The 18,023-nt window shown below is 39.4% G+C and overlaps 1 protein-coding gene across 3 annotated transcripts in view; it reads left to right on the top strand.

Moving 5' to 3' along the window:
• The window catches only part of LOC121319955 (forkhead box protein P2-like), a 136,460-nt gene that overhangs the window by 25,749 nt on the left and 92,688 nt on the right, over window positions 1-18,023 (top strand). For all 3 annotated transcript variants that reach the window (XM_041257959.1, XM_041257958.1, XM_041257960.1), the window contains exon 2: window positions 2,909-2,997. The gene's annotated coding sequence lies outside the window, so the exon portion shown is untranslated. The remainder of the gene's footprint in view (window positions 1-2,908; window positions 2,998-18,023) is intronic.

The following is an 18,023-nucleotide window of genomic DNA, read 5'->3' as shown; positions in this document are numbered from 1 at the left end:
AACCACTGGCAAACTCAGACCACAACATGGTCTCATTTGAAGTGTTTTTTAAATCCTCAAAAGTAAAGACTAAAGCTAAGGTTTACAATTTTAGAAAAGCAAACTATGAAGGCATGAAACAGAGACTAACAGAAGTAGATTGGAGTAAAATAGAGAAAACACCCACAGAAGAAGGATGGTTGTTCTTCAAAAACGTAGTACTAGAGGCGCAAAACAATTATATCCCTAAAGTAGACAAATCTAAATGTAAAACTAAATTGCCAAAATGGTTTAATAGATCAATTAAAAAAAATATTCAGCGAAAAAAGGCACTTTACAGAGCATTAAAAAAGGACCAAAAAGAAAGTACACAGAAAGAGTACACAGAACTGCAAATGCAAGTCAAAAAGGAAGTTAGAAAGGCCAAGAGAGAAATAGAAATGAACATTGCTAAGGGAGCTAAAACCAATTCCAAAATGTTTTTCCAATATTACAACAGCAAGAGAACATTCAAAGAGGAGATTAAATGTTTAAGAGATACAAATGGCAAAATCATAGAGGAAGAAAAAAAAATAGCAAATATATTAAATGATTACTTTTCACAAGTTTTTACAAAGGAAGATACTGACAACATGCCCCACATGTCATCCAGTTCCTATCCAGTTTTAAATAACTTTAGCATAACTGAGGCAGAAGTGTTAAAGGGACTAGGAGCTCTTAAAATAAACAAATCCCCTGGGCCGGATGAGATCCTCCCAGTAGTACTCAAAGAAATGAAAGAAGTAATTTACAAACCGCTAACCAAGATCATGCAGCAGTCTCTTGACACAGGGGTGGTACCGACAGACTGGAAAATTGCAAACGTAATACCGATCCACAAAAAGGGAAACAAAACTGAACCAGGTAACTACAGACCAGTAAGCCTGACTTCTATTATATGCAAACTTATGGAAACTATAATAAGATCCAAAATGGAAAATTACCTATATGGTAACAGGGTACTGGGAGACAGTCAACATGGTTTTAGGAAAGGGAGATCGTGTCTAACTAACTTGCTTGATTTTTTTGAGGATGCAACATCGATAATGGATAATTGCAAAGCATATGACATGGTTTATTTAGATTTCCAGAAAGCTTTTGACAAAGTCCCGCACAAAAGATTAATTCTCAAACTGAACGCAGTTGGGATTCAAGGAAACACATGTACATGGATTAGGGAGTGGTTAACATGTAGAAAACAGAAAGTACTGATTAGAGGAAAAACCTCAGAATGGAGCGTGGTAACCAGCGGTGTACCACAGGGATCAGTATTAGGTCCTCTGCTATTCCTAATCTACATTAATGATTTAGATTCTGGTATAGTAAGCAAACTTGTTAAATTTGCAGACGACACAAAAGTAGGAGGAGTGGCAAACACTGTTGCAGCAGCAAAGGTCATTCAAAATGATCTAGACAAGATTCAGAACTGGGCAGACACATGGCAAATGACATTTAATAGAGAAAAGTGTAAGGTACTGCACGCAGGAAATAAAAATGTACATTATAAATATCATATGGGAGATATTGAAATTGGAGAAGGAATCTATGAAAAAGACCTAGGAGTTTTTGTTGACTCAGAAATGTCTTCATCTAGGCAATGTGGGGAAGCTATAACAAAGGCTAACAAGATACTCGGATACATTGTGAAAAGTGTTGAATTTAAATCAAGGGAAGTAATGTTAAAACTGTACAATGCACTTGTAAGACCTCATCTTGAATATTGTGTGCAGTTCTGGTCACCTCGCTATAAAAAAGATATTGCTGCTCTAGAAAGAGTGCAAAGAAGAGCGACCAGAATTATTCCGGGCTTAAAAGGCATGTCATATGCAGACAGGCTAAAAGAATTGAATCTGTTCAGTCTTGAACAAAGAAGACTACGTGGCGACCTAATTCAAGCATTCAAAATTCTAAAAGGTATTGACAGTGTCGACGCAAGGGACTTTTTCAGCCTGAAAAAAGAAACAAGGACCAGGGGTCACAAATGGAGTTTAGAAAAAGGGGCATTCAGAACAGAAAATAGGAGACACTTTTTTACACAGAGAATTGTGAGGGTCTGGAATCAACTCCCCAGTAATGTTGTTGAAGCTGACACCCTGGGATCCTTCAAGAAGCTGCTTGATGAGATTTTGGGATCAATAAGCTACTAACAACCAAACGAGCAAGATGGGCCGAATGGCCTCCTCTCGTTTGTAAACTTTCTTATGTTCTTCTTATGTTCTTAAATATGTGAAAATCCTACGGGGGTTTCACAAACTTTTGTTCTCTGCACTGTGTATGGGTGACTGTCTCATACTAACCAGGTTAGGGGAGGCTTATTGGAAACGCATGCACTGTCAATCAAATTACGAAAGCACGAAGGGGGGCGGCGCAGTCAGCGCAAACATAATGTATAAACTCCATGTATACTCTTTGTACGTGTATAATTTCACCAAAACTAAATGTATTGTTGAGGTGTTTGTGATTTGATAACTGATACAAAATCCACCACATTAGATTATCTATGCACTTACAGTTATTACACAGTGCACATATTTGTTGGTTTTATGTGTTTATTTATTTATTTAAAGTTCTTTACATATAAAAAAAAAAAAAAAAAAAAAAAATGTGGGCAGCCAATGAAGATATAGTTTATATATAGATGGATCTATAATATATATATATATATATATATATATATATATATATATATATATATATATATATATATATATATATAATATAGGTAGTGCATGAAGGTATGATGCCTCATGTTCAAAGGGAAGGACATAGCTAATGTTGCTGTTTCTGAAAATGTTTTGAATATCAACATATATATCTCATCTTAAGCGTAACAACAGAACTAACATAAACAAACAAACAAAAAACTAAATGTTCGTGTTTTTCTTTACAGGAAAAAAAATATGGGATTGATGTTGCCTTAGCAAAAGGCTGTAGACTGAGATAAGAGGCAGACAGACACATTGAAGCCAACTTCTGGTGGTAAGTAAAATAAGTAAATAATAATAAAAAAAGTGTGTGTGTGTAATTTTATTTATATAGTAAATGTTTTGCACGGGACCCTATACATAAAATAACGTATTACACTGTTTCCACCCTGACATCAGTCATTGTGTTTGTATATTTATTCATCTGTCCTAAGACCTCTTTGAGGGGAGTGTATTTCCAGCTCATTGTTTACAAAATGGTAAAAGGAAAAATGGGGGGACGGTTGTGCTGGATGTTAACAACGAATAGAAGGCAAAAAAAATACTGTAGGTACATATAGGTACTGTAGGTACATATTTTTAAGATTATGCTTTACAAAGTTAAAATACATTACAGTAATTGCAGACATCCATGTGTCTTATAATTTAGGGCTTCTGTTCGGTTTTTATCAGTGCCAGTTCTGAGCCGTCATAACTCGTCTGTGTGAAAGGGGTTGTACATTATTTACTTTGCTGGCTTCCACAAAAAAACTTTATGGTCCCAGGCATATTCTTCTTGGGTGTTTGTGTGTCTAGGAATTTTTTTACATTTCACCTCAATTTGCAGTTCTCTTTTAAATGATTACTGTCTAACTGTAATATTGCTTTAAAGCTACTGAAAATACACTTACTGTCTGGTAAGGCCCTTTTCATCATGCTAAATTTAATTGTACGAGGTGGGCTGTAAAGACGATAAAGCCCCCCTCTTCAGGTTCTATTGCTTAAGTTACATAATGTTATAGACATTATGTCTGACTTGTGGTGCCTCATTCAGATAAGTTGAATAACAGTATATCCTAGTGGTCTCTAAGCTAAGAAACGTTCTCATCATAGAGCTATATGTCAATTTATAATTTATCAAGTATCTAATGAAAACTCTTCAAAGAAATATTGACACTAATATACATACTCACATGAAAGTTGTAAAAATCATGTATATTTATGATTTCAGAAATACCTTAACCATTAAAAACCTCCTCCAGACTGAAACTTGAATCAATCCTTATTTATTATAAATTACTGTGAGTCATAGTGCATAATATACTGTATCGGCAGTGCTACTAATTTAAGTTTAGCTTTTGAGGTTCTACTTTTTGCAACTGCAAGACACATCCCAAGTAAAGCCTCCTGTATCTTTTGAAGACCATATGCTTAGAAAATACTTCAAATGGAACTATTTTGTATTATTTCTTATTCATGTCTTGATAGTCTTCCTATTTCAGGGTATGCATGTAGTGGGGTCCTATTTTCTGTAGCATTCGGAAAGGTTCCTGAAGTGCCTTCCAATGGTTTTACGTTTTGGCTTGAATGATGAATACATAAAAATGAACAGAATAAAAAAAAAAGACTTAGACTGTCCCCATTTAAATACCCTCTTCTGATTCATTATTGTTTGGAGGTAATGTGGAAGGGGATGAAGATCAAGACATTTTAATCCTTTTTCAAGCGCAAACTTCATAAATTCTGTGCCATGGATCGGGTCAGTGGTCAATCCTCATACAGAGTCACCCGGAACATTTAGATATAAGCCCCTTGAACAAAAGTCATTTTCATCAAAGCTACACACTTTTTTTAAAGCCTGATACGTATCAAGACCCCTTCACTTCTTAAATTTTTCATAATTCTTTTTTTTTTCCAGGAGGCTAGCCAAGTTTCTTCAGCACATTTATAAACAATTGGGTTACTCTCCAGGTCATGCATGGGCTAATGCCTTCATGAGTGTCTTAACACTGTTTGAAGGTATTCACTGAAACATTTGTCATACTTTCCTACAGTTTTTACCTCCCAGAATTTTTTGGATTTAGTATTTTTTTTTAAACTCTGTAAAACTACCAACATTCCATTTACAGGTCTCAGTGAAATAATAGAAAACATCATATGAGTGTTCGTTAGAAATGTAGTCATTAGTTATTAAGGTCACATTTAAAGAAGACCGTATTATAATTTAAAGAAATGTTGGTTTGCTGGTACTGTCCGAACCCATCATTTTCACTCCTACAAAAATGACAGTACAGTTTTCGCTACATTAATTTAACCATTTGTGCCCCGTGGAGCAACATGGAACAGAATTTAAGTTGGAGCTTTACTTTTTTTGTCTTAAATTGTGCCCTTCAACTGTAACATTTTTCTGGGGGAAAACTGAATCTTATTTTGTGTAAATCCTAAAGGTATGCATGTGGTGGTTACCACTAATGTATCTTTACTTGGAAAAGGAGAGAGGACGTTTGTATAGGATAAACCATTACCATGGGGCCGCTGTTACAATAGGGAATCTCTGCTTCACATCTTCTTACTAGAGAAGAAAACTGACTCAGTAAGATTATTGATCCGAAAAGACACTATGCTAATTAACAACATCAATGGCCAGGGAAGCAGCAGATCGCAACTCTCCAGGGGAGACTTCTCATCAGCTTTGACTGTAGCCGGAAAGGTCTTTTCTGTTCAGGTGCCCTATACAAGGAGGAAAAACTACCTTCAAGTCAGAACATGTTATCCCTTCAAAAAGGTATCAGATCAGCTAAGCAAACTTGATATTCAGAGTGCATTTACATACTGCAGATACACATCATTAAGAAAAAAAGAACAAAAAAACAATAATGTGTCTGTTTTAACTATACTGAACAAAACTATAAACGCAACACGCAACAATTTCAAAGATTTTACTGAGTTACAGTTCATATAAGAAAATCAGTCAGTTGAAATAAATTCATTAGGCCCTAATCTATGGATTTCACATGACTGGGAATACAGATATGAATCTGTTGGTCACAGATATCTTAAAAAAAAATAATAATAAAAAAAAAAAAAGGTAGGGGCATGGATCAGAAAACCAGTCAGTATCTTGTGTGACCACGATTTGCCTGATGCAGCGCGACACATCTCCTTTGCATAGAGTTGATCAGGCTGTTGATTGTGGCCTATGGAATGTTGTCCTGCTCCTCTTCAATGGCTGTGCGAAGTTGCTGATTATTGGCGGGAACTGGAACATGCTATCGTACACGTCTATCCAGAGCATCCCAAACATGCTCAATGCGTTACATGTCTGGTGAGTATGCAGGCCATGGAAGAACTGGGACATTTTCAGCTTCCAGGAATTGTGTACAGATCCTTGTGACATGGGGCCGTGCATTATAATGCTGAAACATGAGGTGATGGCGGCGGATGAATGGCACGACAATGGGCCACAGGATTTCGTCACGGTATCTCTGTGCATTCAAATTGCCATAGCTTATGCCTGCCCATACCCCACCGCCACTATGGGGCACTCTGCTTACAACGTTGACATCAGCAAACCGCTCACCCAAACGACGCCATACACGCTGTCTGCCATCTGCCCGCAACAGCTGAAACTGGGATCCATCTGTGAAGAGCACACTTCTCCAGCGTGCAAGAGGCCATCGAAGGTGAGCATTTGCCCACTGAAGTCGATTACGACGCCAAACTGTGCTGGCGTGGTTACACGTGGTCTGCGGTTGTGAGGCTGGTTGGACGTATTGCCCAGTTCTCTAAAATTAATTTTGAGGCGGCTTATGGCAGAGAAATTAACATTTAATTCTCTGGCAACAGCTCTAGTGGACATTCTTGCAGTCAGCATCCAAATTGCATGCTCCCTCAAAACTTGAGACATCTGTGGCATTGTGTTGTGTGACAAAACTGCACATTTTAAAGTGGCCTTTTATTGTCCCCAGCACAAGGTGCACCTGTGTAATGATCATGCTGTTTAATCAGCTTCTTGATATGCCACACCTGCCAGGTGGATGGATTATTTTGGCAAAGGAAAAATGCTCACTAACAGGGATGTAAACAAATTTGTGCACACAATTTGGGAGAAATAAGCTTTTTGTGCATATGGAAAATTTCTGGGATCTTTTATTTCAGCTCATGAAACATGGGACCAACACTTTACATGTTGAGTTTGTATTTTTTAGCGTAATTGGGAGTTTGGCAATCTCTTACTTTTCCCATGCCTTCCAAAAGCCCCCTCACCCACCCAAAGTTATTCAGTGATGCCATATTTTACTTCTGTTTTTCTATTCCACCAGATTTCACAAACCCCCTACTATTATCTATTTGTATTCTGACTGACAACCCTCCTTCTTCATCTTCATCATTATCTTCTTCATTTAATTGGCAAACACCTTTATCCAAGGTGACTTACAGGTGTTACAGGGCAGTACTGTACAGGGTTACAATGCAAGATTAATATTTAAATACAATATAGTTTACAGTAAGTGCAAGTAATCCTACCAAAATATGAGGTAAAATGTAACAAGTTAGGATTACAAGAAGTTATATTTACAATGACAATAGTTGTGCAATAGTGCAAACATAGTGCATCAGCTGAGGATCCGGTAACATGGTGATTAGGTCAATTGAATAATTTCCCCTTTAAAATCACATTACACCAAAGTGTAAATATTGTATTGTCCAAACCTACGTAATAATGATTCTGGATGTTCTCTGCCATTGTACTAACAATCCTAAGGAGTGATGAAAAATTATACACGCTGTAGTGGTATTTATTTCAACAGGCAGCTAACGATATTCGGTGCCACACTGTGCTTCGACTAGAGGTTCTGGTGCTGGTTTCTAATAGGCTGATCACACGCAAGTGTGATCAGCTTAGGATACACAGATACAGGGCTGTTTTTAATCTTTTAACTACATAGCGGCCTCTTACTGAAGGGGGCTGGGTTTGGCTTCTGATCTTGAGCATTCTTCTGGGTGGGAGCACAGTTAGCTGGAAATTTTCAAGTGGACTTATTCCTGAGTAAGAAAAACAAAACAAAAAAAAAACAGGTGTAATCTGTCCAATCCAAAGTCATAACAGTGACTAGCAAGTGTGTATGATAATAAGCTCAATTTAACCTATAGGATATGGATGGTTATCTGATCAAAACCACTGAGCGCCGCCTCTTATGGGTAGACTGTGTAATAGTAACACTGCTGGAGACGATTTGATTAACATGCAGCTTCAGTGTTAAAGTCTTATCTTAGGTGTGTGTAATACATTTTCTGTTAATTGAGTTCTTGCAAGGAATCCTCTTTGCAATAAGCAATACAGTACATTTAAACAATTAGGAACTAATCCAAGGACGGAATGTATGTTAGATATTTTAAATGCATTTTTTTGCTTTTTATACACCCAGAAGTCCTTTATTTTTCTGTTGAACAAATACATACTCTTACTTGTTATGCTGTAATGATACAGAGGATGGCTAAATAGGTGTTGGAGGATGTGCAAATGTTCATGAATGTCTTGCATGATTTAAGTCCATTGTTATCACCAGTTGGTATGAAACAAACATTGATTTCAAAGAGAAGCAATTGTATGCCTTTGAAGGGAATTCAGTCTAAAGGATTTTGCCCTCCTGGTGAGTTATGAGATTTGTAGATTATAGGAAAAGCTGGCAACAAAAAAAGGTTAATATAAATGGAAATTAGATTAGGTTAGTTTAGTATCCTGCAATTTTGGCAGTGTTTCTTAAAGGAAACATTTCAAATCTGTACACTTTGTTCCAAATTACATTAGTATGGCAGATTTTGGCAGATAGACTCTTTTCTGAAGCTATTGATGATGATGATGATGATAATCATCATCATCATAATAATAATAATAATAATAATAATAATAATAATAATAAGAATTTCTATCTATTGTTGACAAGGATGTTTATTGCTGCCATCTCTGAAGTCAATAAGCAGAGTGCTTTCTTATGGTGCCCCTTACATATGTCTGGCAAGCAGTTTTACAATAGCAGGCAAGAAATCGATGTGTATTAAAACAGTTGCTTTAAGTGAGAATTTTTTCAATGTTTGTGTATATATTTTTTAATGTAATTACTACTACTGTATTTTTGTACTGAAGTTACTGACACTTGTTTTGGTTTAACATCTTGATGCGCCAGTCCGATTGTCAAGTTATAAATAGTGCATCCTTTTCTAATGAATTGTCACTTTAAAAAAAAAAAAAATAAATAAATAAATGTGATAATCCGTTTTAAAAAGCTACGACAACCAAAATGTTACGTCTCACATGTGTTGCTCATACAAATCCATATTTAAAAAAAAATAAATTTGCAGTCACCACATGCGTGTCGGCCATTTTGAACCTCCAACGAGCAGGTCGTTCATTAGAAAGCACCATGTAACGCTCTGGAGCTCTCTGCATATTGAACACACCCCAGAGTTTATCTTAAAAAATGATACCTGGATTAGCCCAGAGGCAAGTGATTTTTCTACTCAAACTTGGAAAAACTGCTAATCAGTTTTAGGATCTGCCAGTTTGTACATATGATGAAATCAGCATGACTAGTATTTGCATATCAATCCACAAAATATCAGTTAGTCTTTGCTTTGCATTTCTTTAAATATTATACTCTTGCATAGCACAACATAATTGGCATGCATCTTGAATTAATAATAAAAAAAGCTAACACGTAGGCGAGTCATTATTGAGTTACAAAAAATAATACATTATTAAACATTATTGGCATCTATGTCTAAGTTACAGTTGGCAATTACTGCTTGTAAGACAATAAACATTCTGCAAACTTTACATTTTTGTAATGTTATTAAGTGTTTGTTTTTAGGTAATGGGGGTGGGCATGCACTGGCACGGCACTATAGAAGTTTGTTCTAAACCCATTTCAAAATAAAAGGGACAGGGTCAAGGGATTTTTTTTTAGGAATAATAGCATGACAATCTTTTGTTACACCCCTTTTCGTTGTAAATGTAGCCAGTGCTGGCCTAGCAGCCAACAGCTACAGAAGTAGTATGAGAAATCAGAATGCAAGCAGCATGGACTGCGCTGAGTGAGTGCTGGATAGCGGCGCCCATTAAGGTTGATTAAGAGAAGTTGCTGCAGGGGCTGCTGTGGCTGCACAAAATCACACTGTTGGCTGTATTTGAGAAGCACTGCTTTAAAGCACTACCCTAGCAACCAGAAATGTCTATTTGTGCGAAAGATGTCACTAAGGAAGTCTCTTACATTGAGTGTGTGTGTGTGTGTGTGTGTGTGTGTGTGTGTGTGTGTGTGTGTGTGTGTGTGTGTGTGTGTGTATATATATATATATATATATATATATATATATATATAAATATTCTTTATCTTATTCATATGTTTTGTAAAGTACAAAAATTGTGGGTTGTATATTTTTGAACAGTATACTACATAAATGCACATCATTTGGGATGCACTGCTTTCCTTTACATCTAACATCAAACCACCACCATTTCTAAACCTCAATTTGTTATCATTGTTTTCTGGCATTTTAAAGTGGGAGTAATGTAGTACAGGGGGAAAAAACTCCTCTTGTATTAAATTATTGTATAATTGCAACTGTCTGTCTCTATGCAACCAGCTAATCCAACTTGTTAAAATAGTTCACAAAGTTGCCATTTCATTAACTAGATGGGAGATGACTAAATTGTATTTTAACCTTATAAAGGTAATTACCTTTTTTTTAAAAAGCCACTTGTATATCTATTTTTAAAATATTTAAATATTATGTAAATGCATTTACTGCTAATCTGTCAAGCAAGTGACATATTTCAGGCATACTGCACACATTCAGTGAATTCTTTAAATAATAGCTGTCATAATCACGTTTTTCAAAGCACTTTAAATATATATTTTCTATATTTCCTAGAAGTAGTTTTACGTAGAATCTGTGAGTTTGACAAAATGTCATCAGACATCATTTGAACTGAAATAATGTGTTGTTGCCCCCCCTCTCCCAAGTGACATGGTAATTTTATAGACTGAAAATTCATAGTTCTGGTGAATTATTTTAATGATTTTTATTGCTACCTTATAAATGCACATGTGTTTATTTTATTTTATTTATTTATTTAAACGCCAGCTTCTTAGCTGCTCTGAAGCAGGTGACTTTCACTGTTCTTGTCATGTAAAATAAAGTTTAAAGTATTATGCATTTTGAAGTGTCAGTTTTTCTGAAGAGCTGCTGGGGTGTCTGCACCTATTTATTGTACAAGCAGTGTACAGCGGTGTCAGGGGAGAGTTTCCTTTCTATTCTCTGCTGCTTTATTAGCGCTTGCTCACTCATTCACAGCTGCCCTGTCTTACTCTAGCTCTCCAGCTGAAACTCGCAGCACAGTAGGTTTAATGTATATTGACGCCATTGCAAGAGGACTGATTGAAACTTGTGTCTCAAAGTTGCTAATGCTCACTGAACCGTTTCATTGAAGATAAAGTAAATGAACTAGGTTGCCATATGAGAATTTTCTGGAATATAATGGATTGATTTGGCAGGTAAAAAACAGGAGTTGCGAAGCATTCATGTGCACAAGCTCAGTTTTTATAAGCGCATTGTAGTTTTCTTGGTTTTGTTCAGTATTTCAGTTGTCTTGCAGTAGATTCAAATTTGATTTTATTTATTTAGTCTTAATTTTAATAACTTATTTACACACTGTTAGAAAATGCACTAATTAGTAAAATTAATTTTTTTTTGTCTGTGATTGTTGCATTTCTACCTCTGTTTAGTTTTTTTTGTAGTTAGGTTGTTTTCATGTTTAATGTTTGTTACACTGTACATGTCTTTTCATTAATGTACTGTGGTTAGGTTTTTTTTTTTTTTTTAAGCAGAAACACAGCTCGTTTTTTTACCACTGAAGTGTTCATACCTCTCTACTGATGTAATAGACATATTTGCTTTTCAGAATGAATTTGTTTTATGTAGGTGCTTTTTAAATAAGTAACAAGTAAACTAAGATTCTTTTCATTTGTGGTTTTGTACATGTATCATTTATTAGGAATATACTAATTATTTTGTAGCAGTTAATGAAAAACACATTACAGAAAATCGCTGTGCATGTTAGACAGTGATGAGCAAGCCTTGTGGTTATATCTATTTTATTATGTAAGCAATCTGCCTGATCACCTTAAATTGATTTGCAATTTCTAAGCTTCAAAGGAATATGCTAATGCAAGCAAGATCATAAATTATATGAACAATGTTCAGTGATAGCAGACAGGGGTTACTGCACCAAGTGTTCAATTAATCTACAGTAGAAAAAGATAGGTTGCGGATGCAACTTCCGGTTCCCTGAAAGAGAAAATAACCATCAAGGATGGGATATCGCCCCCAGGCAGTAGGATTTAGCTGAGCTTATGTCAAAGCTGCCGATAGGCTGGTGCATGCACTGACGGCTAAGCCTGTCCCGTTGTCGGCTTAGAATACCCAGTGCACGCAGCATCACGTTCTCCTTTGCTTCAGGCCGCGAAGGCTCCCGACTCCCATCACGTCATGCTCACTGTTCTTCTCAACCTGAAAAGGGAGAAACACTGCTCTATTGAGGCAACTCTTTGCGACGATAAGGTTGCTTCCATGGACAGTGAGTCCAGATGCACACCCAGAAACTCGGTCTGTTGGCTCGGCAAAAGCCGACTCTTGTCCGAGTTCACCTTTAGACCCAGTCGCTGGATGTGGTCTGTGACCCACACTGTGTGCTCCACCAACTGCTCCCTTGACTGCACACAGACGAGCCAGTTTTCCAGACAGTTCAGCAGTTGGACGCCCTGCACCTGCAAAGGGGCCAGAATGGCATCCATACACTTCGAAAAGGTCCGAGGAGCGAGTGACAGGCCGAATGGAAGGACACGCCGAATGGAAGGACACAAAACTTGTATGCCTTGCCCTGAAAGACGAAACGCAGGTACTTCCTGTGACCGGGACATATGGGGACATGAATGTATGCATCTTTCAAGTCCACGGTGGCAAACCAGTTGCCGAACCGGACAGACTGGATGATTTGTCGGTGCGTGAGCATCCTGAACGGTAATGCCCGAAGGTACTTGTTCAGTAGCCTCAAATCCAAGATAGGAACCAGCCTTCCTTCTTGGGGACCAGGAAGTATTTTGAGTAAAACCCTTGCTTGATCAAAGCAGGGTCTACTGGCTGGATAGCGTGCTTACTTAGCAAGGCTTGAATTTCCATACCCAGGGCTGAAAACTGGTTGATGTCCTTCACTGCGGTCACCACCACTCCCCGGAAAAGGGGGGGGGTTAACCGGAACTGAAGGCTGTAACCTACAGCTACGGTTTTGTGTACCCAGATGTCGTCTGTACATAGTTGCCAGAATTGGAGCTGTGAAGGGGTGTAGGGGTGGGTTGGAGGCTGCCTGGCTGTCTCAGGGCTATTTGACCTGTGACCGGTCCTGAGAGGTCTGCAAGGGGCCACGAGGACGTGGTCTACCGCCTCCTCTACAATGCCAACCTCCCCACTGCTGTCTGGTGAAAACAGGCTAACTGCCCGTTGCAGTATTATCAGGTGAGGGCTTTCTACCTCTTGGGCGAGCTGGCTGGTGTGGTGGTGTCCTACACCGCTACTGTTGTTGTGGGCGTTTTGGCTGAAAACCCCAGTGCAGCCACATTTGCGCAATCTGCTTAGAAGCCTCCAGGGTTTAGCAGATCATTGGAGCATGCCCTCCACTGCTGGGCCAAACGTGTGCCCCGGTGTAATAGGGGCATGTAATAGGGGAACCTTGTCAGGCTCTTGAACTCTTGGTTGCGAAAGCCAGAGCTGCCTCTCCAACAAATAAGCTATGCTCCATCCCTGCGCCCTAGCATTCAACTGGGCCAGTTTGACCAATAATTGGGCAACTAAACCCAATTCGGTACGAATGAACGCTGAGGGTCGTTCTGGGAGGTCCTTAATAATCGCAGCCTAATACACAGTTAACAGGCTGGCCACATTAGCCCCAAAAGCCCTTCTTGAGGTGCACCTCCGTAGTCCTGCATTGCCTGTTGGGACATGCAGGATCCTTTGTCAACTCTGATAGTGTCAGGGCCTTCGCCAGAGTGGCGAAAGCAACGTCTACTGGTGGAAAAGACGCCAACCCAACTGCATCCGACCCTTGCATTGCCAAAAAAGCAGAAGCTTTTCGCGATGTGGCAGGAGAAGAGGCCGGAGTCCCCCAAGTGGACTGCACTTCCTTGATAAAATCCAGGAATGCTGGAAGCATCTTGGTATGATGTGTCTGTGCAGACGGTGATTCAAAAAGCGACCGTCTAGGTTCTTGCATGGTTGGCCACTCAACTCCCAGGTGACGAGCTGCTCGCTCGACTACTGACCACAAAGGATCATCTGTCTCCAACACCTCCAATACAGGCTCCTGCTCAGAGTGCTGCCAGGCCGACTCTGTGTCCAACTCCTCTTCATAGAGGAGGGGTTTCGCGTCTGGATGCATCAGATCCCAAGATGCTAAGGTTGGGTCCTGCTGTTGTACAGGTGGAGCCGACAGAGTCTGTGGAGGAACCGTCTGTTGGGCAACAAGTGACGCAACTGGTTCATCCCTGGGTCGAGATGCGATATTTGGCACCAAGGACATGAGCAGAGACTGCTGGCCCATCATGATGTCCGTGAATTTAGATATCTTGGACGTGAGCTCCGACACGCCTGACCGTTCCTATGGTGCCTGTCCCTACAAGGAGATCGAGATCGATCTCTTCGATGAGGTGACCCGGAGTGAGATCTAGGGCGATCCGCTTCCCTACGGGGTGAATGATAGCGTGGGCGTTGCCTGCTAGAAAGAGAGTAGCGCCGTGGCTGTGAAGATGGGCTGGGGAAATGTTCCCGAGCATGCCTGGTATCTGGATATCTCCGGCTAGCGTTTAGCTGGGAAGACGGACTGCATGACAGCTGCAGTTTAAGAGGAGGCATTGGCGACCTCGAAGCCGGGACGGACTCGGAGTGAGAAGCCTGCGACGAGGGAGAATGACCTCCAACTGCCTTCTTTTCCCTGTGGCGGACAGTGTGTGGTTGAAATTTAGTGCACAGTTGGCAGTATGTTTTGTCTGCCAAGGCAGACTCAGCATGCTCTGGCCCCAGGCAAGCCACACAGTCCTCATGTGGGTCCAACGCTGGCAACTTAAAGTTGCAAGTCAGGCATCTATGGAAGTCGGACATTATGCGATTTAGTGCGAGCACCGGGTACCGAGCGTTGAAACGCGTGGACCAGGCACTGAGCGTCAAAGCGCCGAGCACGTGCACTGAACATATAGCACCACGCCGAACTGTGGCGCGTGCATTGAGGTGCGTGTACCGAGCGTCAAGCAATGAAGCGCCGAGCGTGCACACAGAGCGTCGACGCGGCGCACAGAGCGTCAAGCGTGTGCAACGAGCACGTTCGGCGCGTGCACCGAACGTCGAGCGCTGAAGCACCAAGCGTCGAAGTGCCGCGTAGAGCACCGACTACGTGCACCAAGTGTTGTACGCTGAGCACGCGTACTGAACACCGAGGCACGTGCACCGGGCACAGAGTGTCGAAGTGCCACGCGGGTGCACCGACAGAGGCGTGAGCACCGAGCCTCGAGAGCGTGCACCAAGCACTGAGTACCTGGGCGCCTGAGCTCAAGCACTAAGGCCTGAAGCACCAAGCGCCGAAGCACAGAGCACTAGTACACAGAGCGTAGAGCGCTGAAACGCTGTTCACCAAGAGCGTAGAAACGCTTTGCACGAGGGCGCCTGAGCGTCAGCTAACCCGTCAAGCAGATGGCTGGGTGCTGGTGATGTTCTCAGTAATGTAAACACTCCCAATAATGCAGGTACTGAAGTACAAGTCAGGTCTGAAGGGTGCTGGTACTATACTTACCTACAGTGCTCTGAAAACACAGGCCAACTGCCTAAGGTGCTACAGACCCGTATGTATAATTTTAAATGCAAATACAATAAAGTATACTCAACCAAAAATATGGTTGTGGTGGTTGCCGCCTTTTTTTTTTTAATGCAGGGGTACTATAGCCAATGCACAACGTGTAGGTAAGCTAATAGCGACTACGCAGCGAGTTAGAATAAGCCGCGGGTGATATTACTGTGCTGGCTGACAAGCAAGCTCCAGCCTTGGGCTGCCTGAAACACAAGACTGAGGCTGCAATGTGTGGCCTAGTCGGCAGGACACGCAGCGTACCCCTGCTAAGATCTGTTCTTTTTTTTTTTTCAAACAGATCAAAAAACACGACAACAACCAAAATATATACAATATTAATAAAATATTAATATGTAAAAAAGACGGGCGACCGAAGGCCAACACGTCGGATAGAAACACTAGAAAGAGCAAGCGTGTCATTGAACTGTATCTGTATTGTTGGAGGCGCAGTATCAGTCTAGAGTTTTTTCTTTTGTTGCTTACATTTACTGTATACTTCTCCCCAAGTTATAAATGTGTAAAACAGGCAATTCTCATTATGTACATTTTAAAAAAAGATTACATAAGATAGTTGCAATTTAGTATTGTGTCACTGGGACAATTTCCACTTGTGCCAAGTTTATTTATTCAAATGAACTTTCATACTTTAATTATTGTGTAGTGCTGTAGTTGCAAGCTATACTTATGAGAGTTAATGAGAATTAAGGTGCTTGACCATAAATATAATTCAGTGACAAGTAAGCTTTGGAATAAACAGCCAATTATTGCACCCAGTTGCCACATAGCCCTGCTAATACCTACGGTAAAACCATCAATACTTGTATTGAGACTTTCCATTTACGGAAACTCCTGTCATCTACAGAAACTTTTCAAAGAAAGGTACTGTAGCAACAAAGTTTATCTCCCTGCTTTGGGTTATTCATCTGTCTGCTGATGGGTATTTCCTCCCTGCTGTGAATTCATTTTTACGTACTTAATAAACACAAAACCATGATATAGCAGGAAGTGAACTTGTTCAATTATATACATCTAACCTAACCCAACTTACCAAATGTATTTCCTAAAAAGTGTTGCATTGTGGGATTTGTTTTTTTTTCTTTTGTAATTTGTTGTTACTTTACTGAAGTTGACAGTTGAAGCAGCCACGGACGATCCTGCAAGACCATTCACTTTCTGTATTGTACCAGGAATGTTTTTAGTTGCTTTTTAATGTGAGGCGGGATTGAAATACATCCATTTGAACTCGTGCAACCTCTTTGACGTACAGTCAGTTAAATGGTTTGTAAGATGTTTAATTACCAAATGGTATAATCATTATTCATCTCATCATTAGATATATAACATCAAGTGAATTACCTCCCCAGAGTGCACTGTTTCACAGATCAATAGATTTAGTTAGAGCTGGAAGTGGAGGTTTAAATGATTCTGAGCACTTACAATGAACACGTATACCTAGCACACAAAATGGCAAGTTTGTCATAATTTATTATTATTGTGATAATAATAATAATAATAATAATAATAATAATAATAATAATAATAATAATAATAAGTACAATGTGAACTTTGAATACAGTATTAACTTTTAGCAGTGTAGCCTGTTCTGAATGTTAGCCATACTGTAAGCATTGTATTTATTTTTGTATTTTTATACAAAATGTTAATATGTAAACAGGTATGTATTATTTTTTTTGTAATGCGTTTTGTAGTTTTGGTGATTTTAAGCCCCAAAGTGTGTGATATTTTGAGTATTTTAAGGAATGCATCATTCCTCTTGTGAAAAGTATGCCCTTACTGTTTCATAGGCATCTGGTTGTGTAATGTTCAAAGGGTAGAAAGCTTTCTGTTTCCTCTTCATGAGTCCACTCCAGAGCCATATTATTATATTTTACATTTAAATGAAAAATCATTATTGTAAAAGGGCTTGCATAAGTCCTATACCCCACTAGTTTTCTTCATGTGCATTTTAACTGCCACTTAACCTGGTTACATTAGCTGTGATACTTCAGATGGTATGAACAGTAGTATACATTTCAGAAATTGCACAGGGTTAAAATAATTGTACCTATGGACATGAATGTGTGCGTGTGTATGCATGCATTTGCCTTCTAGTCACACACAGGCTCCTGATGAATTCCTTCAGCTGAAGTACCCCGAAAAACATCACTTGATGGCACTGTTTCCATTTCCACTTCTTAAACTGAAGCAGCATCACATTTCCGTACAGTGGGTATTGTATTGTGCAGAGTTATACTGTAGATCATTTTTTTTTTTTTTAATCTCATTTGCCAAATTAAAATAAAAAAAAAAAATGCCGATTCTAATTCTGTTTTGTGCAATATGTGTTTCTGTGTTATTTATTTTATAATGGG

This window comes from Polyodon spathula, chromosome 8 (assembly GCF_017654505.1).
Source record: "Polyodon spathula isolate WHYD16114869_AA chromosome 8, ASM1765450v1, whole genome shotgun sequence".
Classification (NCBI taxonomy): Eukaryota; Metazoa; Chordata; class Actinopteri; order Acipenseriformes; family Polyodontidae; genus Polyodon; species Polyodon spathula.
This window is presented reverse-complemented; position numbering and strand designations above follow the sequence as displayed.